Raw genomic sequence first — 21,452 nt, forward strand, 5'->3', positions numbered from 1 at the left:
GAAACCGCTAGAGATGGAGTTCTTGAATTGGGAACCAGCGACACTGAAGGAACGAGGCAAAAGTGAGGACTGCAGTTGCTGGAAACCTGATTTTAGATCAGAAAATTTTGGAAAAGCACAGCAGCATCCGAGGAGCAGGAAAGTCGATGTTTCTGTTGCCAGTCTTTCTGCGTTCCGCAATCAATTTTCGTTTTTGGCTCAGATTTCCAGCAACTGCAGCTATTCGTATTATGTTAACATTCATAATGTTTTGGACAAAACCAATGACCTGCTAGCATCGGAAAATCGGCAGAAGTACTGGTACACCGACATGTTAGCTGAACAATACCAGCATTACATGAGCCGGAATACGATCCGGGCCACGGTTCTGAGAGTATGGAATCCTCACAAGTAAATAACAAGACAAGGCGATAGATACTGTCGTATTTGGTGTAAATAAAACACACTTTATGAAAATTTTCAACTTGTCTTCGTAGATGTACAAAGTGGGAAAAGGCCATTCCACCTGTGTGCATCGCGGCTAATCAGAGAGCCAATCATTCCAGTCGCAGTTTCCAACTTTGGCCCAAAGTCTCGTGTGTTCTAATGTTCCCAGTGCAAATGTCAATGACTTTATCCTGTGTTCTTAAATGGCACAATAATGGGGCAGATGTGTGACCTTTGCACAGCGACTTGTAACTCTTTTGAGGAACTTATGCTCATTTTCACCCACAAAGGGAGACACACAGAAAGATACCCCCAAAGCGACAGAGGTCTCCGTTGTGGTGAGCTGGAATTTGAAATGGATAATAGGACAAATGCAAAAGCACAGAAGCGACGTCCCGGCAGGACATCACAGGGGAGCGTCAACGTGGGGCACGGTTAAAGTCAGACATTCCCCTCGAGCCAGGGAGGACTCGAACCTACAATCTTCTGATCCGAAGTCAGACGCGTTATCCATTACGCCACTGGCCCAACAGACACGCACACCGCTGGCAGAATGTCGATATGTAATGCCATTGACTTTCACGGAATCAGAATTAAAAAGGTGAACAAGCAGCGAAGAAAATCACCAACACTGCTTCACTTCGAAGTTTCCAATTTGTGAAGCAGTGACTTTCACTGGCAAAGGAGAAACATTTGTCCTCAGCTGCCTGCTTCGGGGTCGCCTCCTTCTCTGCTGGAAGTTTCCATCGTTTTATTCGCAGTCCCGACGCGAATTCATGATCCACTCCAGTGAAAACCTGTCATGGTGTCGTCTAAGCAAGACCCTGCCGAAACTCTGCGAGAGACATCTGGTCATTTCGAGCTCAGGATGTGGAATTAGACGAGCTGCGTGACACCTTTTATTGGCGCCGCCACTTCACTGCAAATTAGCGGCTCAAAACGAGCCGTTGTTAGCATCAGCTTGATTTGTACCTTCCTGTCGTGCATTTGCTGAACAACATCAGATAGATCCCGTCCGGCCCAGCTGACTTATCTATTTTCACACTCTGCAGTATTTCTAATATCTCTTCCATGTGAACCTCAATCTCTTCTGGTCTAGACGCAAGTATCTCTCTATCTTCCTCGCCAACATTTTCATTATCTATAGCGAACTCTGTCGAAAAATATTTATTTAGTGCTTCCTCTATCTCCACTTACTCCACATACGACTTCCCACTATTATCCTTGATTGTCCCAAATTTAACTCTCGTCATTCTTTTAGTGCTCACATACCTATCGAAAGCCTTAGGGTTAACCCTGATCCTATCTGCCAACAACTTCTCATGTCTCCTCCTGGTTCTTCTCAGCTCTCTTTTTAGGTCTTTCCTGATATCGTTGGAACCCTCGAGCGCTTGAACTGAGTTTTCACGTTTTCTCCTAACATAAGACTTCTTGTTCTTCTTGACCAGGGTTTCCACTAGCTTAGTAAAGCACGGCTCACGCGTTCTATATCTTACTCCCTCCCTGACAGGTACATACTTATCTAGGACACACAGGAGCTTTTCCTTGAATAACCTCCACATTTTTAATGTGCTCACCCCCTACAGTTTCCTACCCCACTCTACGATTCCTAAATCTTACCTCATTGCATCGTGATTTCCCTTCCACCAGCTGAAACTCTTGCTCCGTGGAGTACACCTATCCCTTTCCATCACGAAAGTAAACCTGAGAGAATTGTGATCGCTGTCTCCACAGTGCTCACCTACTTCCAAATCTAAAACCTGGCCAGGCTCACTACCCAGTACTAAATCGAAAGTGGCTTCTTCCCTTGAAGGCATGTCTACATACTGTGTCAGGAAGCCCTCCCGCACACAGTGGACAAAAACTGACCCATCTATAGTACTCGTACTGTAGTGATCTCAGTCAATATTTGGATACTGTCTTGAGTGTTCCAGAGTTTTTCATTATCCCACAGTCCAGATGAAGTTTGTATTCCTCGCGTACGGGAGCGAGAATTCTTTCAATGTCTCAGATCAGTTCCTGTGCCGAGAAGATCAGAGTCAATGTCCCTTCCTCTACTCGGACTGACAATTTACACTTCTTGTATCTCCTATGATTCCATTTCCCAAAGGGTTTCTCAAGATTTCCAAAGCTGGAGCCTAAATTATATGGTTTGCTTCCTAATCATTTTTCCAACTGCCAACTGACAATATTTTCACAGTAACTCTTCACAATCCTCTGGCTTGCACAATGTCCAGGGATGAGAAGTCCCGTTTGGTGGAGAGAGTTCCTAGGCTGGTGAGTTTCACTTTGGAACAAAGATGGTTAAGTGGCAATTTCCTGCGGTCGTTTGTAATGATGGGAGAGGGAGCGGTGGGGAATGAGCACACTGACGAGCAGGAGGAAGTGTTGCCAATGACCAGAGTCAGAGAACAGAGGACAAGGGATGAAAGGAATCTAATGAAAAGCAGCACTTCTGAAAGAGCGTTCAATAACAACAGCAGAAACCCGATGTGTCGAGCAGTTTATCTGGAAAGAGAAACAGAGATCATGTTTTAAACGTGGAGCATTTCTGATGAAGAACTCGAGTTTCTCAAGTCTAATCAAATTACAGGCCTGGTTTGCAAAACAGGCTTTCTGAACTTTGAATAGTTCCAGCAGGAAAGCGTTCATAACGTAGTCAGCAGGATTCGAACCTACGTGGGGAAAACCCAATGGATTTCTAATCCATCGCCTTAACCACTCGGCCATGACTACAGACAGCGCCACCCCCTGAGCATTGACCAAATCAGCCGTGATCTCATTGAAAGCTGCCGCTGACTTGAGTTACATGTTTCCATCTCCATTCATACCTTTGCTGTCATTTGTAAGGTGCGAGACACCAATGTAAAAGAAGAAAAGCACAAAGTTAGGACAAGATATTTGCAGCAAAATTGGTTCAACATTATTTATTGAAAGGAAAATCACACTTGGCAATTTGCTAGACCGCTTTGCGAACATGACCAGCAGAGGTAATCAAGGGAGCTATTGATCTGAGTATTCTTGGCCATGAAACAAACAAAGGTTAGTGACATATTCATTTCTCTTTTTAGCGAACGAAATGGTCTTTCCTGATGGTTACAATGAAAGAGATGGTTCCCAATAAAAGACAGAGATTAAGTCGCTTGTAGATACACTTCAATGTGATACGATTCACTTTCAGCCCCTAATTACCCCAGAGATGGAGGGGGTGAGTTACTTTTCTTCACTCTTCAACTCGACAGCATGGAGGTACAGACATGAAACCGCTAGAGATGGAGTTCTTGAATTGGGAACCAGCGACACTGAAGGAACGAGGCAAAAGTGAGGACTGCAGTTGCTGGAAACCTGATTTTAGATCAGAAAATTTTGGAAAAGCACAGCAGCATCCGAGGAGCAGGAAAGTCGATGTTTCTGTTGCCAGTCTTTCTGCGTTCCGCAATCAATTTTCGTTTTTGGCTCAGATTTCCAGCAACTGCAGCTATTCGTATTATGTTAACATTCATAATGTTTTGGACAAAACCAATGACCTGCTAGCATCGGAAAATCGGCAGAAGTACTGGTACACCGACATGTTAGCTGAACAATACCAGCATTCCATGAGCCGGAATACGATCCGGGCCACGGTTCTGAGAGTATGGAATCCTCACAAGTAAATAACAAGACAAGGCGATAGATACTGTCGTATTTGGTGTAAATAAAACACACTTTATGAACATTTTCAACTTGTCTTCGTAGATGTACAAAGTGGGAAAAGGCCATTCCACCTGTGTGCATCGCGGCTAATCAGAGAGCCAATCATTCCAGTCGCAGTTTCCAACTTTGGCCCAAAGTCTCGTGTGTTCTAATGTTCCCAGTGCAAATGTCAATGACTTTATCCTGTGTTCTTAAATGGCACAATAATGGGGCAGATGTGTGACCTTTGCACAGCGACTTGTAACTCTTTTGAGGAACTTATGCTCATTTTCACCCACAAAGGGAGACACACAGAAAGATACCCCCAAAGCGACAGAGGTCTCCGTCGTGGTGAGCTGGAATTTGAAATGGATAATAGGACAAATGCAAGTTTCAAATGTGGAAGCACAGAAGCGACGTCCCGGCAGGACATCACAGGGGAGCGTCAACGTGGGGCACGGTTAAAGTCAGACATTCCCCTCGAGCCAGGTAGGACTCGAACCTACAATCTTCTGATCCGAAGTCAGACGCGTTATCCATTACGCCACTGGCCCAAAAGGCAAGCACACCGCTGGCAGAATGTCGATATGTAATGCCATTGACTTTCACGGAATCAGAATTAAAAAGGTGAACAAGCAGCGAAGAAAATCACCAACACTGCTTCACTTCGAAGTTTCCAATTTGTGAAGCAGTGACTTTCACTGGCAAAGGAGAAACATTTGTCCTCAGCTGCCTGCTTCGGGGTCGCCTCCTTCTCTGCTGGAAGTTTCCATCGTTTTATTCGCAGTCCCGACGCAAATTCATGATCCACTCCAGTGAAAACCTGTCATGGTGTCGTCTAAGCAAGACCCTGCCGAAACTCTGCGAGAGACATCTGGTCATTTCGAGCTCAGGATGTGGAATTAGACGAGCTGCGTGACACCTTTTATTGGCGCCGCCACTTCACTGCAAATTAGCGGCTCAAAACGAGCCGTTGTTAGCATCAGCTTGATTTGTACCTTCCTGTCGTGCACTTGCTGAACAACATCAGATAGATCCCGTCCGGCCCAGCTGACTTATCTATTTTCACACTCTGCAGTATTTCTAATATCTCTTCCATGTGAACCTCAATCTCTTCTGGTCTAGACGCAAGTATCTCTCTATCTTCCTCGCCAACATTTTGATTATCTATAGCGAACTCTGTCGAAAAATATTTATTTAGTGCTTCCTCTATCTCCACTTACTCCACATACGACTTCCCACTATTATCCTTGATTGTCCCAAATTTAACTCTCGTCATTCTTTTAGTGCTCACATACCTATCGAAAGCCTTAGGGTTAACCCTGATCCTATCTGCCAACAACTTCTCATGTCTCCTCCTGGTTCTTCTCAGCTCTCTTTTTAGGTCTTTCCTGATATCGTTGGAACCCTCGAGCGCTCGAACTGAGTTTTCACGTTTTCTCCTAACATAAGACTTCTTGTTCTTCTTGACCAGGGTTTCCACTAGCTTAGTAAAGCACGGCTCACGCGTTCTATATCTTACTCCCTCCCTGACAGGTACATGCTTATCTAGGACACACAGGAGCTTTTCCTTGAATAACCTCCACATTTTTAATGTGCTCACCCCCTACAGTTTCCTACCCCACTCTACGATTCCTAAATCTTACCTCATTGCATCGTGATTTCCCTTCCACCAGCTGAAACTCTTGCTCCGTGGAGTACACCTATCCCTTTCCATCACGAAAGTAAACCTGAGAGAATTGTGATCGCTGTCTCCACAGTGCTCACCTACTTCCAAATCTAAAACCTGGCCAGGCTCACTACCCAGTACTAAATCGAAAGTGGCTTCTTCCCTTGAAGGCATGTCTACATAATGTGTCAGGAAGCCCTCCCGCACACAGTGGACAAAAACTGACCCATCTATAGTACTCGTACTGTAGTGATCTCAGTCAATATTTGGATACTGTCTTGAGTGTTCCAGAGTTTTTCATTATCCCACAGTCCAGATGAAGTTTGTATTCCTCGCGTACGGGAGCGAGAATTCTTTCAATGTCTCAGATCAGTTCCTGTGCCGAGAAGATCAGAGTCAATGTCCCTTCCTCTACTCGGACTGACAATTTACACTTCTTGTATCTCCTATGATTCCATTTCCCAAAGGGTTTCTCAAGATTTCCAAAGCTGGAGCCTAAATTATATGGTTTGCTTCCTAATCATTTTTCCAACTGCCAACTGACAATATTTTCACAGTAACTCTTCACAATCCTCTGGCTTGCACAATGTCCAGGGATGAGAAGTCCCGTTTGGTGGAGAGAGTTCCTAGGCTGGTGAGTTTCACTTTGGAACAAAGATGGTTAAGTGGCAATTTCCTGCGGTCGTTTGTAATGATGGGAGAGGGAGCGGTGGGGAATGAGCACTCTGACGAGCAGGAGGAAGTGTTGCCAATGACCAGAGTCAGAGAACAGAGGACAAGGGATGAAAGGAATCTAATGAAAAGCAGCACTTCTGAAAGAGCGTTCAATAAAACTGCAGAAACCCGATGTGTCGAGCAGTGTATCTGGAAAGAGAAACAGAGATCATGTTTTAAATGTGGAGCATTTCTGATGAAGAACTCGAGTTTCTCAAGTCTCATCAAATTACAGGCCTGGTTTGCAAAACAGGCTTTCTGAACTTTGAATAGTTCCAGCAGGAAAGCGTTCATAACGTAGTCAGCAGGATTCGAACCTACGTGGGGAAACCCCAATGGATTTCTAATCCATCGCCTTAACCACTCGGCTATGACTACAGACAGCACCGCCCCCTGAGCATTGACCAAATCAGCCGTGATCTCATTGAAAGCTGCCGCTGACTTGAGTTACATGTTTCCATCTCCATTCATACCTTTGCTGTCATTTGTAAGGTGCGAGACACCAATGTAAAAGAAGAAAAGCACAAAGTTAGGACAAGATATTTGCAGCAAAATTGGTTCAACATTATTTATTGAAAGGAAAATCACACTTGGCAATTTGCTAGACCGCTTTGCGAACATGACCAGCAGAGGTAAGCAAGGGAGCTATTGATCTGAGTATTCTTGGCCATGAAACAAACAAAGGTTAGTGACATATTCATTTCTCTTTTTAGCGAACGAAATGGTCTTTCTTGATGGTTACAATGAAAGAGATGGTTCCCAATAAAAGACAGAGATTAAGTCGCTTGTAGATACACTTCAATGTGATACGATTCACTTTCAGCCCCTAATTACCCCAGAGATGGAGGGGGTGAGTTACTTTTCTTCACTCTTCAACTCGACAGCATGGAGGTACAGACATGAAACCGCTAGAGATGGAGTTCTTGAATTGGGAACCAGCGACACTGAAGGAACGAGGCAAAAGTGAGGACTGCAGTTGCTGGAAACCTGATTTTAGATCAGAAAATTTTGGAAAAGCACAGCAGCATCCGAGGAGCAGGAAAGTCGATGTTTCTGTTGCCAGTCTTTCTGCGTTCCGCAATCAATTTTCGTTTTTGGCTCAGATTTCCAGCAACTGCAGCTATTCGTATTATGTTAACATTCATAATGTTTTGGACAAAACCAATGACCTGCTAGCATCGGAAAATCGGCAGAAGTACTGGTACACCGACATGTTAGCTGAACAATACCAGCATTACATGAGCCGGAATACGATCCGGGCCACGGTTCTGAGAGTATGGAATCCTCACAAGTAAATAACAAGACAAGGCGATAGATACTGTCGTATTTGGTGTAAATAAAACACACTTTATGAAAATTTTCAACTTGTCTTCGTAGATGTACAAAGTGGGAAAAGGCCATTCCACCTGTGTGCATCGCAGCTAATCAGAGAGCCAATCATTCCAGTCGCAGTTTCCAACTTTGGCCCAAAGTCTCGTGTGTTCTAATGTTCCCAGTGCAAATGTCAATGACTTTATCCTGTGTTCTTAAATGGCACAATAATGGGGCAGATGTGTGACCTTTGCACAGCGACTTGTAACTCTTTTGAGGAACTTATGCTCATTTTCACCCACAAAGGGAGACACACAGAAAGATACCCCCAAAGCGACAGAGGTCTCCGTTGTGGTGAGCTGGAATTTGAAATGGATAATAGGACAAATGCAAAAGCACAGAAGCGACGTCCCGGCAGGACATCACAGGGGAGCGTCAACGTGGGGCACGGTTAAAGTCAGACATTCCCCTCGAGCCAGAGAGGACTCGAACCTACAATCTTCTGATCCGAAGTCAGACGCGTTATCCATTACGCCACTGGCCCAACAGACACGCACACCGCTGGCAGAATGTCGATATGTAATGCCATTGACTTTCACGGAATCAGAATTAAAAAGGTGAACAAGCAGCGAAGAAAATCACCAACACTGCTTCACTTCGAAGTTTCCAATTTGTGAAGCAGTGACTTTCACTGGCAAAGGAGAAACATTTGTCCTCAGCTGCCTGCTTCGGGGTCGCCTCCTTCTCTGCTGGAAGTTTCCATCGTTTTATTCGCAGTCCCGACGCGAATTCATGATCCACTCCAGTGAAAACCTGTCATGGTGTCGTCTAAGCAAGACCCTGCCGAAACTCTGCGAGAGACATCTGGTCATTTCGAGCTCAGGATGTGGAATTAGACGAGCTGCGTGACACCTTTTATTGGCGCCGCCACTTCACTGCAAATTAGCGGCTCAAAACGAGCCGTTGTTAGCATCAGCTTGATTTGTACCTTCCTGTCGTGCATTTGCTGAACAACATCAGATAGATCCCGTCCGGCCCAGCTGACTTATCTATTTTCACACTCTGCAGTATTTCTAATATCTCTTCCATGTGAACCTCAATCTCTTCTGGTCTAGACGCAAGTATCTCTCTATCTTCCTCGCCAACATTTTCATTATCTATAGCGAACTCTGTCGAAAAATATTTATTTAGTGCTTCCTCTATCTCCACTTACTCCACATACGACTTCCCACTATTATCCTTGATTGTCCCAAATTTAACTCTCGTCATTCTTTTAGTGCTCACATACCTATGGAAAGCCTTAGGGTTAACCCTGATCCTATCTGCCAACAACTTCTCATGTCTCCTCCTGGTTCTTCTCAGCTCTCTTTTTAGGTCTTTCCTGATATCGTTGGAACCCTCGAGCGCTCGAACTGAGTTTTCACGTTTTCTCCTAACATAAGACTTCTTGTTCTTCTTGACCAGGGTTTCCACTAGCTTAGTAAAGCACGGCTCACGCGTTCTATATCTTACTCCCTCCCTGACAGGTACATACTTATCTAGGACACACAGGAGCTTTTCCTTGAATAACCTCCACATTTTTAATGTGCTCACCCCCTACAGTTTCCTACCCCACTCTACGATTCCTAAATCTTACCTCATTGCATCGTGATTTCCCTTCCACCAGCTGAAACTCTTGCTCCGTGGAGTACACCTATCCCTTTCCATCACGAAAGTAAACCTGAGAGAATTGTGATCGCTGTCTCCACAGTGCTCACCTACTTCCAAATCTAAAACCTGGCCAGGCTCACTACCCAGTACTAAATCGAAAGTGGCTTCTTCCCTTGAAGGCATGTCTACATACTGTGTCAGGAAGCCCTCCCGCACACAGTGGACAAAAACTGACCCATCTATAGTACTCGTACTGTAGTGATCTCAGTCAATATTTGGATACTGTCTTGAGTGTTCCAGAGTTTTTCATTATCCCACAGTCCAGATGAAGTTTGTATTCCTCGCGTACGGGAGCGAGAATTCTTTCAATGTCTCAGATCAGTTCCTGTGCCGAGAAGATCAGAGTCAATGTCCCTTCCTCTACTCGGACTGACAATTTACACTTCTTGTATCTCCTATGATTCCATTTCCCAAAGGGTTTCTCAAGATTTCCAAAGCTGGAGCCTAAATTATATGGTTTGCTTCCTAATCATTTTTCCAACTGCCAACTGACAATATTTTCACAGTAACTCTTCACAATCCTCTGGCTTGCACAATGTCCAGGGATGAGAATTCCCGTTTGCTGGAGAGAGTTCCTAGGCTGGTGAGTTTCACTTTGGAACAAAGATGGTTAAGTGGCAATTTCCTGCGGTCGTTTGTAATGATGGGAGAGGGAGCGGTGGGGAATGAGCACTCTGACGAGCAGGAGGAAGTGTTGCCAATGACCAGAGTCAGAGAACAGAGGACAAGGGATGAAAGGACTCTAATGAAAAGCAGCACTTCTGCTCAGGGCGTTCAATAACAACTGCAGAAACCCGATGTGTCGAGCAGTGTATCTGGAAAGAGAAACAGAGATCATGTTTTAAATGTGGAGCATTTCTGATGAAGAACTCGAGTTTCTCAAGTCTAATCAAATTACAGGCCTGGTTTGCAAAACAGGCTTTCTGAACTTTGAATAGTTCCAGCAGGAAAGCGTTCATAACGTAGTCAGCAGGATTCGAACCTACGTGGGGAAACCCCAATGGATTTCTAATCCATCGCCTTAACCACTCGGCCATGACTACAGACAGCACCGCCCCCTGAGCATTGACCAAATCAGCCGTGATCTCATTGAAAGCTGCCGCTGACTTGAGTTACATGTTTCCATCTCCATTCATACCTTTGCTGTCATTTGTAAGGTGCGAGACACCAATGTAAAAGAAGAAAAGCACAAAGTTAGGACAAGATATTTGCAGCAAAATTGGTTCAACATTATTTATTGAAAGGAAAATCACACTTGGCAATTTGCTAGACCGCTTTGCGAACATGACCAGCAGAGGTAATCAAGGGAGCTATTGATCTGAGTATTCTTGGCCATGAAACAAACAAAGGTTAGTGACATATTCATTTCTCTTTTTAGCGAACGAAATGGTCTTTCCTGATGGTTAAAATGAAAGAGATGGTTCCCAATAAAAGACAGAGATTAAGTCGCTTGTAGATACACTTCAATGTGATACGATTCACTTTCAGCCCCTAATTACCCCAGAGATGGAGGGGGTGAGTTACTTTTCTTCACTCTTCAACTCGACAGCATGGAGGTACAGACATGAAACCGCTAGAGATGGAGTTCTTGAATTGGGAACCAGCGACACTGAAGGAACGAGGCAAAAGTGAGGACTGCAGTTGCTGGAAACCTGATTTTAGATCAGAAAATTTTGGAAAGGCACAGCAGCATCCGAGGAGCAGGAAAGTCGATGTTTCTGTTGCCAGTCTTTCTGCGTTCCGCAATCAATTTTCGTTTTTGGCTCAGATTTCCAGCAACTGCAGCTATTCGTATTATGTTAACATTCATAATGTTTTGGACAAAACCAATGACCTGCTAGCATCGGAAAATCGGCAGAAGTACTGGTACACCGACATGTTAGCTGAACAATACCAGCATTCCATGAGCCGGAATACGATCCGGGCCACGGTTCTGAGAGTATGGAATCCTCACAAGTAAATAACAAGACAAGGCGATAGATACTGTCGTATTTGGTGTAAATAAAACACACTTTATGAACATTTTCAACTTGTCTTCGTAGATGTACAAAGTGGGAAAAGGCCATTCCACCTGTGTGCATCGCGGCTAATCAGAGAGCCAATCATTCCAGTCGCAGTTTCCAACTTTGGCCCAAAGTCTCGTGTGTTCTAATGTTCCCAGTGCAAATGTCAATGACTTTATCCTGTGTTCTTAAATGGCACAATAATGGGGCAGATGTGTGACCTTTGCACAGCGACTTGTAACTCTTTTGAGGAACTTATGCTCATTTTCACCCACAAAGGGAGACACACAGAAAGATACCCCCAAAGCGACAGAGGTCTCCGTCGTGGTGAGCTGGAATTTGAAATGGATAATAGGACAAATGTGGAAGCACAGAAGCGACGTCCCGGCAGGACATCACAGGGGAGCGTCAACGTGGGGCACGGTTAAAGTCAGACATTCCCCTCGAGCCAGGTAGGACTCGAACCTACAATCTTCTGATCCGAAGTCAGACGCGTTATCCATTACGCCACTGGCCCAAAAGACAAGCACACCGCTGGCAGAATGTCGATATGTAATGCCATTGACTTTCACGGAATCAGAATTAAAAAGGTGAACAAGCAGCGAAGAAAATCACCAACACTGCTTCACTTCGAAGTTTCCAATTTGTGAAGCAGTGACTTTCACTGGCAAAGGAGAAACATTTGTCCTCAGCTGCCTGCTTCGGGGTCGCCTCCTTCTCTGCTGGAAGTTTCCATCGTTTTATTCGCAGTCCCGACGCAAATTCATGATCCACTCCAGTGAAAACCTGTCATGGTGTCGTCTAAGCAAGACCCTGCCGAAACTCTGCGAGAGACATCTGGTCATTTCGAGCTCAGGATGTGGAATTAGACGAGCTGCGTGACACCTTTTATTGGCGCCGCCACTTCACTGCAAATTAGCGGCTCAAAACGAGCCGTTGTTAGCATCAGCTTGATTTGTACCTTCCTGTCGTGCACTTGCTGAACAACATCAGATAGATCCCGTCCGGCCCAGCTGACTTATCTATTTTCACACTCTGCAGTATTTCTAATATCTCTTCCATGTGAACCTCAATCTCTTCTGGTCTAGACGCAAGTATCTCTCTATCTTCCTCGCCAACATTTTGATTATCTATAGCGAACTCTGTCGAAAAATATTTATTTAGTGCTTCCTCTATCTCCACTTACTCCACATACGACTTCCCACTATTATCCTTGATTGTCCCAAATTTAACTCTCGTCATTCTTTTAGTGCTCACATACCTATCGAAAGCCTTAGGGTTAACCCTGATCCTATCTGCCAACAACTTCTCATGTCTCCTCCTTGTTCTTCTCAGCTCTCTTTTTAGGTCTTTCCTGATATCGTTGGAACCCTCGAGCGCTCGAACTGAGTTTTCACGTTTTCTCCTAACATAAGACTTCTTGTTCTTCTTGACCAGGGTTTCCACTAGCTTAGTAAAGTACGGCTCACGCGTTCTATATCTTACTCCCTCCCTGACAGGTACATGCTTATCTAGGACACACAGGAGCTTTTCCTTGAATAACCTCCACATTTTTAATGTGCTCACCCCCTACAGTTTCCTACCCCACTCTACGATTCCTAAATCTTACCTCATTGCATCGTGATTTCCCTTCCACCAGCTGAAACTCTTGCTCCGTGGAGTACACCTATCCCTTTCCATCACGAAAGTAAACCTGAGAGAATTGTGATCGCTGTCTCCACAGTGCTCACCTACTTCCAAATCTAAAACCTGGCCAGGCTCACTACCCAGTACTAAATCGAAAGTGGCTTCTTCCCTTGAAGGCATGTCTACATAATGTGTCAGGAAGCCCTCCCGCACACAGTGGACAAAAACTGACCCATCTATAGTACTCGTACTGTAGTGATCTCAGTCAATATTTGGATACTGTCTTGAGTGTTCCAGAGTTTTTCATTATCCCACAGTCCAGATGAAGTTTGTATTCCTCGCGTACGGGAGCGAGAATTCTTTCAATGTCTCAGATCAGTTCCTGTGCCGAGAAGATCAGAGTCAATGTCCCTTCCTCTACTCGGACTGACAATTTACACTTCTTGTATCTCCTATGATTCCATTTCCCAAAGGGTTTCTCAAGATTTCCAAAGCTGGAGCCTAAATTATATGGTTTGCTTCCTAATCATTTTTCCAACTGCCAACTGACAATATTTTCACAGTAACTCTTCACAATCCTCTGGCTTGCACAATGTCCAGGGATGAGAAGTCCCGTTTGGTGGAGAGAGTTCCTAGGCTGGTGAGTTTCACTTTGGAACAAAGATGGTTAAGTGGCAATTTCCTGCGGTCGGTTGTAATGATGGGAGAGGGAGCGGTGGGGAATGAGCACTCTGACGAGCAGGAGGAAGTGTTGCCAATGACCAGAGTCAGAGAACAGAGGACAAGGGATGAAAGGAATCTAATGAAAAGCAGCACTTCTGAAAGAGCGTTCAATAAAACTGCAGAAACCCGATGTGTCGAGCAGTGTATCTGGAAAGAGAAACAGAGATCATGTTTTAAATGTGGAGCATTTCTGATGAAGAACTCGAGTTTCTCAAGTCTCATCAAATTACAGGCCTGGTTTGCAAAACAGGCTTTCTGAACTTTGAATAGTTCCAGCAGGAAAGCGTTCATAACGTAGTCAGCAGGATTCGAACCTACGTGGGGAAACCCCAATGGATTTCTAATCCATCGCCTTAACCACTCGGCTATGACTACAGACAGCACCGCCCCCTGAGCATTGACCAAATCAGCCGTGATCTCATTGAAAGCTGCCGCTGACTTGAGTTACATGTTTCCATCTCCATTCATACCTTTGCTGTCATTTGTAAGGTGCGAGACACCAATGTAAAAGAAGAAAAGCACAAAGTTAGGACAAGATATTTGCAGCAAAATTGGTTCAACATTATTTATTGAAAGGAAAATCACACTTGGCAATTTGCTAGACCGCTTTGCGAACATGACCAGCAGAGGTAAGCAAGGGAGCTATTGATCTGAGTATTCTTGGCCATGAAACAAACAAAGGTTAGTGACATATTCATTTCTCTTTTTAGCGAACGAAATGGTCTTTCTTGATGGTTACAATGAAAGAGATGGTTCCCAATAAAAGACAGAGATTAAGTCGCTTGTAGATACACTTCAATGTGATACGATTCACTTTCAGCCCCTAATTACCCCAGAGATGGAGGGGGTGAGTTACTTTTCTTCACTCTTCAACTCGACAGCATGGAGGTACAGACATGAAACCGCTAGAGATGGAGTTCTTGAATTGGGAACCAGCGACACTGAAGGAACGAGGCAAAAGTGAGGACTGCAGTTGCTGGAAACCTGATTTTAGATCAGAAAATTTTGGAAAAGCACAGCAGCATCCGAGGAGCAGGAAAGTCGATGTTTCTGTTGCCAGTCTTTCTGCGTTCCGCAATCAATTTTCGTTTTTGGCTCAGATTTCCAGCAACTGCAGCTATTCGTATTATGTTAACATTCATAATGTTTTGGACAAAACCAATGACCTGCTAGCATCGGAAAATCGGCAGAAGTACTGGTACACCGACATGTTAGCTGAACAATACCAGCATTCCATGAGCCGGAATACGATCCGGGCCACGGTTCTGAGAGTATGGAATCCTCACAAGTAAATAACAAGACAAGGCGATAGATACTGTCGTATTTGGTGTAAATAAAACACACTTTATGAACATTTTCAACTTGTCTTCGTAGATGTACAAAGTGGGAAAAGGCCATTCCACCTGTGTGCATCGCGGCTAATCAGAGAGCCAATCATTCCAGTCGCAGTTTCCAACTTTGGCCCAAAGTCTCGTGTGTTCTAATGTTCCCAGTGCAAATGTCAATGACTTTATCCTGTGTTCTTAAATGGCACAATAATGGGGCAGATGTGTGACCTTTGCACAGCGACTTGTAACTCTTTTGAGGAACTTATGCTCATTTTCACCCACAAAGGGAGACACACAGAAAGATACCCCCAAAGCGACAGAGGTCTCCGTCGTGGTGAGCTGGAATTTGAAATGGATAATAGGACAAATGCAAGTTTCAAATGTGGAAGCACAGAAGCGACGTCCCGGCAGGACATCACAGGGGAGCGTCAACGTGGGGCACGGTTAAAGTCAGACATTCCCCTCGAGCCAGGTAGGACTCGAACCTACAATCTTCTGATCCGAAGTCAGACGCGTTATCCATTACGCCACTGGCCCAAAAGGCAAGCACACCGCTGGCAGAATCTCGATATGTAATGCCATTGACTTTCACGGAATCAGAATTAAAAAGGTGAACAAGCAGCGAAGAAAATCACCAACACTGCTTCACTTCGAAGTTTCCAATTTGTGAAGCAGTGACTTTCACTGGCAAAGGAGAAACATTTGTCCTCAGCTGCCTGCTTCGGGGTCGCCTCCTTCTCTGCTGGAAGTTTCCATCGTTTTATTCGCAGTCCCGACGCAAATTCATGATCCACTCCAGTGAAAACCTGTCATGGTGTCGTCTAAGCAAGACCCTGCCGAAACTCTGCGAGAGACATCTGGTCATTTCGAGCTCAGGATGTGGAATTAGACGAGCTGCGTGACACCTTTTATTGGCGCCGCCACTTCACTGCAAATTAGCGGCTCAAAACGAGCCGTTGTTAGCATCAGCTTGATTTGTACCTTCCTGTCGTGCACTTGCTGAACAACATCAGATAGATCCCGTCCGGCCCAGCTGACTTATCTATTTTCACACTCTGCAGTATTTCTAATATCTCTTCCATGTGAACCTCAATCTCTTCTGGTCTAGACGCAAGTATCTCTCTATCTTCCTCGCCAACATTTTGATTATCTATAGCGAACTCTGTCGAAAAATATTTATTTAGTGCTTCCTCTATCTCCACTTACTCCACATACGACTTCCCACTATTATCCTTGATTGTCCCAAATTTAACTCTCGTCATTCTTTTAGTGCTCACATACCTATCGAAAGCCTTAGGGTTAACCCTGATCCTATCTGCCAACAACTTCTCATGTCTCCTCCTGGTTCTTCTCAGCTCTCTTTTTAGGTCTTTCCTGATATCGTTGGAACCCTCGAGCGCTCGAACTGAGTTTTCACGTTTTCTCCTAACATAAGACTTCTTGTTCTTCTTGACCAGGGTTTCCACTAGCTTAGTAAAGCACGGCTCACGCGTTCTATATCTTACTCCCTCCCTGACAGGTACATGCTTATCTAGGACACACAGGAGCTTTTCCTTGAATAACCTCCACATTTTTAATGTGCTCACCCCCTACAGTTTCCTACCCCACTCTACGATTCCTAAATCTTACCTCATTGCATCGTGATTTCCCTTCCACCAGCTGAAACTCTTGCTCCGTGGAGTACACCTATCCCTTTCCATCACGAAAGTAAACCTGAGAGAATTGTGATCGCTGTCTCCACAGTGCTCACCTACTTCCAAATCTAAAACCTGGCCAGGCTCACTACCCAGTACTAAATCGAAAGTGGCTTCTTCCCTTGAAGGCATGTCTACATAATGTGTCAGGAAGCCCTCCCGCACACAGTGGACAAAAACTGACCCATCTATAGTACTCGTACTGTAGTGATCTCAGTCAATATTTGGATACTGTCTTGAGTGTTCCAGAGTTTTTCATTATCCCACAGTCCAGATGAAGTTTGTATTCCTCGCGTACGGGAGCGAGAATTCTTTCAATGTCTCAGATCAGTTCCTGTGCCGAGAAGATCAGAGTCAATGTCCCTTCCTCTACTCGGACTGACAATTTACACTTCTTGTATCTCCTATGATTCCATTTCCCAAAGGGTTTCTCAAGATTTCCAAAGCTGGAGCCTAAATTATATGGTTTGCTTCCTAATCATTTTTCCAACTGCCAACTGACAATATTTTCACAGTAACTCTTCACAATCCTCTGGCTTGCACAATGTCCAGGGATGAGAAGTCCCGTTTGGTGGAGAGAGTTCCTAGGCTGGTGAGTTTCACTTTGGAACAAAGATGGTTAAGTGGCAATTTCCTGCGGTCGTTTGTAATGATGGGAGAGGGAGCGGTGGGGAATGAGCACTCTGACGAGCAGGAGGAAGTGTTGCCAATGACCAGAGTCAGAGAACAGAGGACAAGGGATGAAAGGAATCTAATGAAAAGCAGCACTTCTGAAAGAGCGTTCAATAAAACTGCAGAAACCCGATGTGTCGAGCAGTGTATCTGGAAAGAGAAACAGAGATCATGTTTTAAATGTGGAGCATTTCTGATGAAGAACTCGAGTTTCTCAAGTCTCATCAAATTACAGGCCTGGTTTGCAAAACAGGCTTTCTGAACTTTGAATAGTTCCAGCAGGAAAGCGTTCATAACGTAGTCAGCAGGATTCGAACCTACGTGGGGAAACCCCAATGGATTTCTAATCCATCGCCTTAACCACTCGGCTATGACTACAGACAGCACCGCCCCCTGAGCATTGACCAAATCAGCCGTGATCTCATTGAAAGCTGCCGCTGACTTGAGTTACATGTTTCCATCTCCATTCATACCTTTGCTGTCATTTGTAAGGTGCGAGACACCAATGTAAAAGAAGAAAAGCACAAAGTTAGGACAAGATATTTGCAGCAAAATTGGTTCAACATTATTTATTGAAAGGAAAATCACACTTGGCAATTTGCTAGACCGCTTTGCGAACATGACCAGCAGAGGTAAGCAAGGGAGCTATTGATCTGAGTATTCTTGGCCATGAAACAAACAAAGGTTAGTGACATATTCATTTCTCTTTTTAGCGAACGAAATGGTCTTTCTTGATGGTTACAATGAAAGAGATGGTTCCCAATAAAAGACAGAGATTAAGTCGCTTGTAGATACACTTCAATGTGATACGATTCACTTTCAGCCCCTAATTACCCCAGAGATGGAGGGGGTGAGTTACTTTTCTTCACTCTTCAACTCGACAGCATGGAGGTACAGACATGAAACCGCTAGAGATGGAGTTCTTGAATTGGGAACCAGCGACACTGAAGGAACGAGGCAAAAGTGAGGACTGCAGTTGCTGGAAACCTGATTTTAGATCAGAAAATTTTGGAAAAGCACAGCAGCATCCGAGGAGCAGGAAAGTCGATGTTTCTGTTGCCAGTCTTTCTGCGTTCCGCAATCAATTTTCGTTTTTGGCTCAGATTTCCAGCAACTGCAGCTATTCGTATTATGTTAACATTCATAATGTTTTGGACAAAACCAATGACCTGCTAGCATCGGAAAATCGGCAGAAGTACTGGTACACCGACATGTTAGCTGAACAATACCAGCATTACATGAGCCGGAATACGATCCGGGCCACGGTTCTGAGAGTATGGAATCCTCACAAGTAAATAACAAGACAAGGCGATAGATACTGTCGTATTTGGTGTAAATAAAACACACTTTATGAAAATTTTCAACTTGTCTTCGTAGATGTACAAAGTGGGAAAAGGCCATTCCACCTGTGTGCATCGCAGCTAATCAGAGAGCCAATCATTCCAGTCGCAGTTTCCAACTTTGGCCCAAAGTCTCGTGTGTTCTAATGTTCCCAGTGCAAATGTCAATGACTTTATCCTGTGTTCTTAAATGGCACAATAATGGGGCAGATGTGTGACCTTTGCACAGCGACTTGTAACTCTTTTGAGGAACTTATGCTCATTTTCACCCACAAAGGGAGACACACAGAAAGATACCCCCAAAGCGACAGAGGTCTCCGTTGTGGTGAGCTGGAATTTGAAATGGATAATAGGACAAATGCAAAAGCACAGAAGCGACGTCCCGGCAGGACATCACAGGGGAGCGTCAACGTGGGGCACGGTTAAAGTCAGACATTCCCCTCGAGCCAGAGAGGACTCGAACCTACAATCTTCTGATCCGAAGTCAGACGCGTTATCCATTACGCCACTGGCCCAACAGACACGCACACCGCTGGCAGAATGTCGATATGTAATGCCATTGACTTTCACGGAATCAGAATTAAAAAGGTGAACAAGCAGCGAAGAAAATCACCAACACTGCTTCACTTCGAAGTTTCCAATTTGTGAAGCAGTGACTTTCACTGGCAAAGGAGAAACATTTGTCCTCAGCTGCCTGCTTCGGGGTCGCCTCCTTCTCTGCTGGAAGTTTCCATCGTTTTATTCGCAGTCCCGACGCGAATTCATGATCCACTCCAGTGAAAACCTGTCATGGTGTCGTCTAAGCAAGACCCTGCCGAAACTCTGCGAGAGACATCTGGTCATTTCGAGCTCAGGATGTGGAATTAGACGAGCTGCGTGACACCTTTTATTGGCGCCGCCACTTCACTGCAAATTAGCGGCTCAAAACGAGCCGTTGTTAGCATCAGCTTGATTTGTACCTTCCTGTCGTGCATTTGCTGAACAACATCAGATAGATCCCGTCCGGCCCAGCTGACTTATCTATTTTCACACTCTGCAGTATTTCTAATATCTCTTCCATGTGAACCTCAATCTCTTCTGGTCTAGACGCAAGTATCTCTCTATCTTCCTCGCCAACATTTTCATTATCTATAGCGAACTCTGTCGAAAAATATTTATTTAGTGCTTCCTCTATCTCCACTTACTCCACATACGACTTCCCACTATTATCCTTGATTGTCCCAAATTTAACTCTCGTCATTCTTTTAGTGCTCACATACCTATGGAAAGCCTTAGGGTTAACCCTGATCCTATCTGCCAACAACTTCTCATGTCTCCTCCTGGTTCTTCTCAGCTCTCTTTTTAGGTCTTTCCTGATATCGTTGGAACCCTCGAGCGCTCGAACTGAGTTTTCACGTTTTCTCCTAACATAAGACTTCTTGTTCTTCTTGACCAGGGTTTCCACTAGCTTAGTAAAGCACGGCTCACGCGTTCTATATCTTACTCCCTCCCTGACAGGTACATACTTATCTAGGACACACAGGAGCTTTTCCTTGAATAACCTCCACATTTTTAATGTGCTCACCCCCTACAGTTTCCTACCCCACTCTACGATTCCTAAATCTTACCTCATTGCATCGTGATTTCCCTTCCACCAGCTGAAACTCTTGCTCCGTGGAGTACACCTATCCCTTTCCATCACGAAAGTAAACCTGAGAGAATTGTGATCGCTGTCTCCACAGTGCTCACCTACTTCCAAATCTAAAACCTGGCCAGGCTCACTACCCAGTACTAAATCGAAAGTGGCTTCTTCCCTTGAAGGCATGTCTACATACTGTGTCAGGAAGCCCTCCCGCACACAGTGGACAAAAACTGACCCATCTATAGTACTCGTACTGTAGTGATCTCAGTCAATATTTGGATACTGTCTTGAGTGTTCCAGAGTTTTTCATTATCCCACAGTCCAGATGAAGTTTGTATTCCTCGCGTACGGGAGCGAGAATTCTTTCAATGTCTCAGATCAGTTCCTGTGCCGAGAAGATCAGAGTCAATGTCCCTTCCTCTACTCGGACTGACAATTTACACTTCTTGTATCTCCTATGATTCCATTTCCCAAAGGGTTTCTCAAGATTTCCAAAGCTGGAGCCTAAATTATATGGTTTGCTTCCTAATCATTTTTCCAACTGCCAACTGACAATATTTTCACAGTAACTCTTCACAATCCTCTGGCTTGCACAATGTCCAGGGATGAGAATTCCCGTTTGCTGGAGAGAGTTCCTAGGCTGGTGAGTTTCACTTTGGAACAAAGATGGTTAAGTGGCAATTTCCTGCGGTCGTTTGTAATGATGGGAGAGGGAGCGGTGGGGAATGAGCACTCTGACGAGCAGGAGGAAGTGTTGCCAATGACCAGAGTCAGAGAACAGAGGACAAGGGATGAAAGGAATCTAACGAAAAGCAGCACTTCTGAAAGAGCGTTCAATAACAACTGCAGAAACCCGATGTGTCGAGCAGTGTATCTGGAAAGAGAAACAGAGATCATGTTTTAAATGTGGAGCATTTCTGATGAAGAACTCGAGTTTCTCAAG

General features: G+C 44.7%; 11 non-coding genes across 11 annotated transcripts; all 11 read right to left on the minus strand.

The window, feature by feature from the left end:
* Positions 1-881: 881 nt before the first annotated feature.
* Positions 882-954, minus strand: trnar-ucg (transfer RNA arginine (anticodon UCG)). The gene has a single exon. It is a non-coding gene; the product is annotated as a tRNA-Arg (tRNA).
* Positions 955-3,080: 2,126 nt separating this feature from the next.
* Positions 3,081-3,162, minus strand: trnas-aga (transfer RNA serine (anticodon AGA)). The gene has a single exon. It is a non-coding gene; the product is annotated as a tRNA-Ser (tRNA).
* Positions 3,163-4,579: 1,417 nt separating this feature from the next.
* On the minus strand, positions 4,580-4,652 carry trnar-ucg (transfer RNA arginine (anticodon UCG)). Its single transcript has one exon. It is a non-coding gene; the product is annotated as a tRNA-Arg (tRNA).
* Positions 4,653-6,777: 2,125 nt separating this feature from the next.
* On the minus strand, positions 6,778-6,859 carry trnas-aga (transfer RNA serine (anticodon AGA)). Its single transcript has one exon. It is a non-coding gene; the product is annotated as a tRNA-Ser (tRNA).
* Positions 6,860-8,263: 1,404 nt separating this feature from the next.
* Positions 8,264-8,336, minus strand: trnar-ucg (transfer RNA arginine (anticodon UCG)). Its single transcript has one exon. It is a non-coding gene; the product is annotated as a tRNA-Arg (tRNA).
* A 2,127-nt stretch (positions 8,337-10,463) lies between these two features.
* trnas-aga (transfer RNA serine (anticodon AGA)) lies at positions 10,464-10,545 on the minus strand. Its single transcript has one exon. It is a non-coding gene; the product is annotated as a tRNA-Ser (tRNA).
* A 1,404-nt stretch (positions 10,546-11,949) lies between these two features.
* Positions 11,950-12,022, minus strand: trnar-ucg (transfer RNA arginine (anticodon UCG)). Its single transcript has one exon. It is a non-coding gene; the product is annotated as a tRNA-Arg (tRNA).
* Positions 12,023-14,147: 2,125 nt separating this feature from the next.
* Positions 14,148-14,229, minus strand: trnas-aga (transfer RNA serine (anticodon AGA)). The gene has a single exon. It is a non-coding gene; the product is annotated as a tRNA-Ser (tRNA).
* Positions 14,230-15,646: 1,417 nt separating this feature from the next.
* Positions 15,647-15,719, minus strand: trnar-ucg (transfer RNA arginine (anticodon UCG)). The gene has a single exon. It is a non-coding gene; the product is annotated as a tRNA-Arg (tRNA).
* A 2,125-nt stretch (positions 15,720-17,844) lies between these two features.
* Positions 17,845-17,926, minus strand: trnas-aga (transfer RNA serine (anticodon AGA)). Its single transcript has one exon. It is a non-coding gene; the product is annotated as a tRNA-Ser (tRNA).
* A 1,404-nt stretch (positions 17,927-19,330) lies between these two features.
* On the minus strand, positions 19,331-19,403 carry trnar-ucg (transfer RNA arginine (anticodon UCG)). The gene has a single exon. It is a non-coding gene; the product is annotated as a tRNA-Arg (tRNA).
* Between the last annotated feature and the right edge of the window lie 2,049 nt (positions 19,404-21,452).

This window comes from Chiloscyllium punctatum, chromosome 29 (genome assembly GCF_047496795.1).
Source record: "Chiloscyllium punctatum isolate Juve2018m chromosome 29, sChiPun1.3, whole genome shotgun sequence".
In the NCBI taxonomy this organism is placed as follows: Eukaryota; Metazoa; Chordata; class Chondrichthyes; order Orectolobiformes; family Hemiscylliidae; genus Chiloscyllium; species Chiloscyllium punctatum.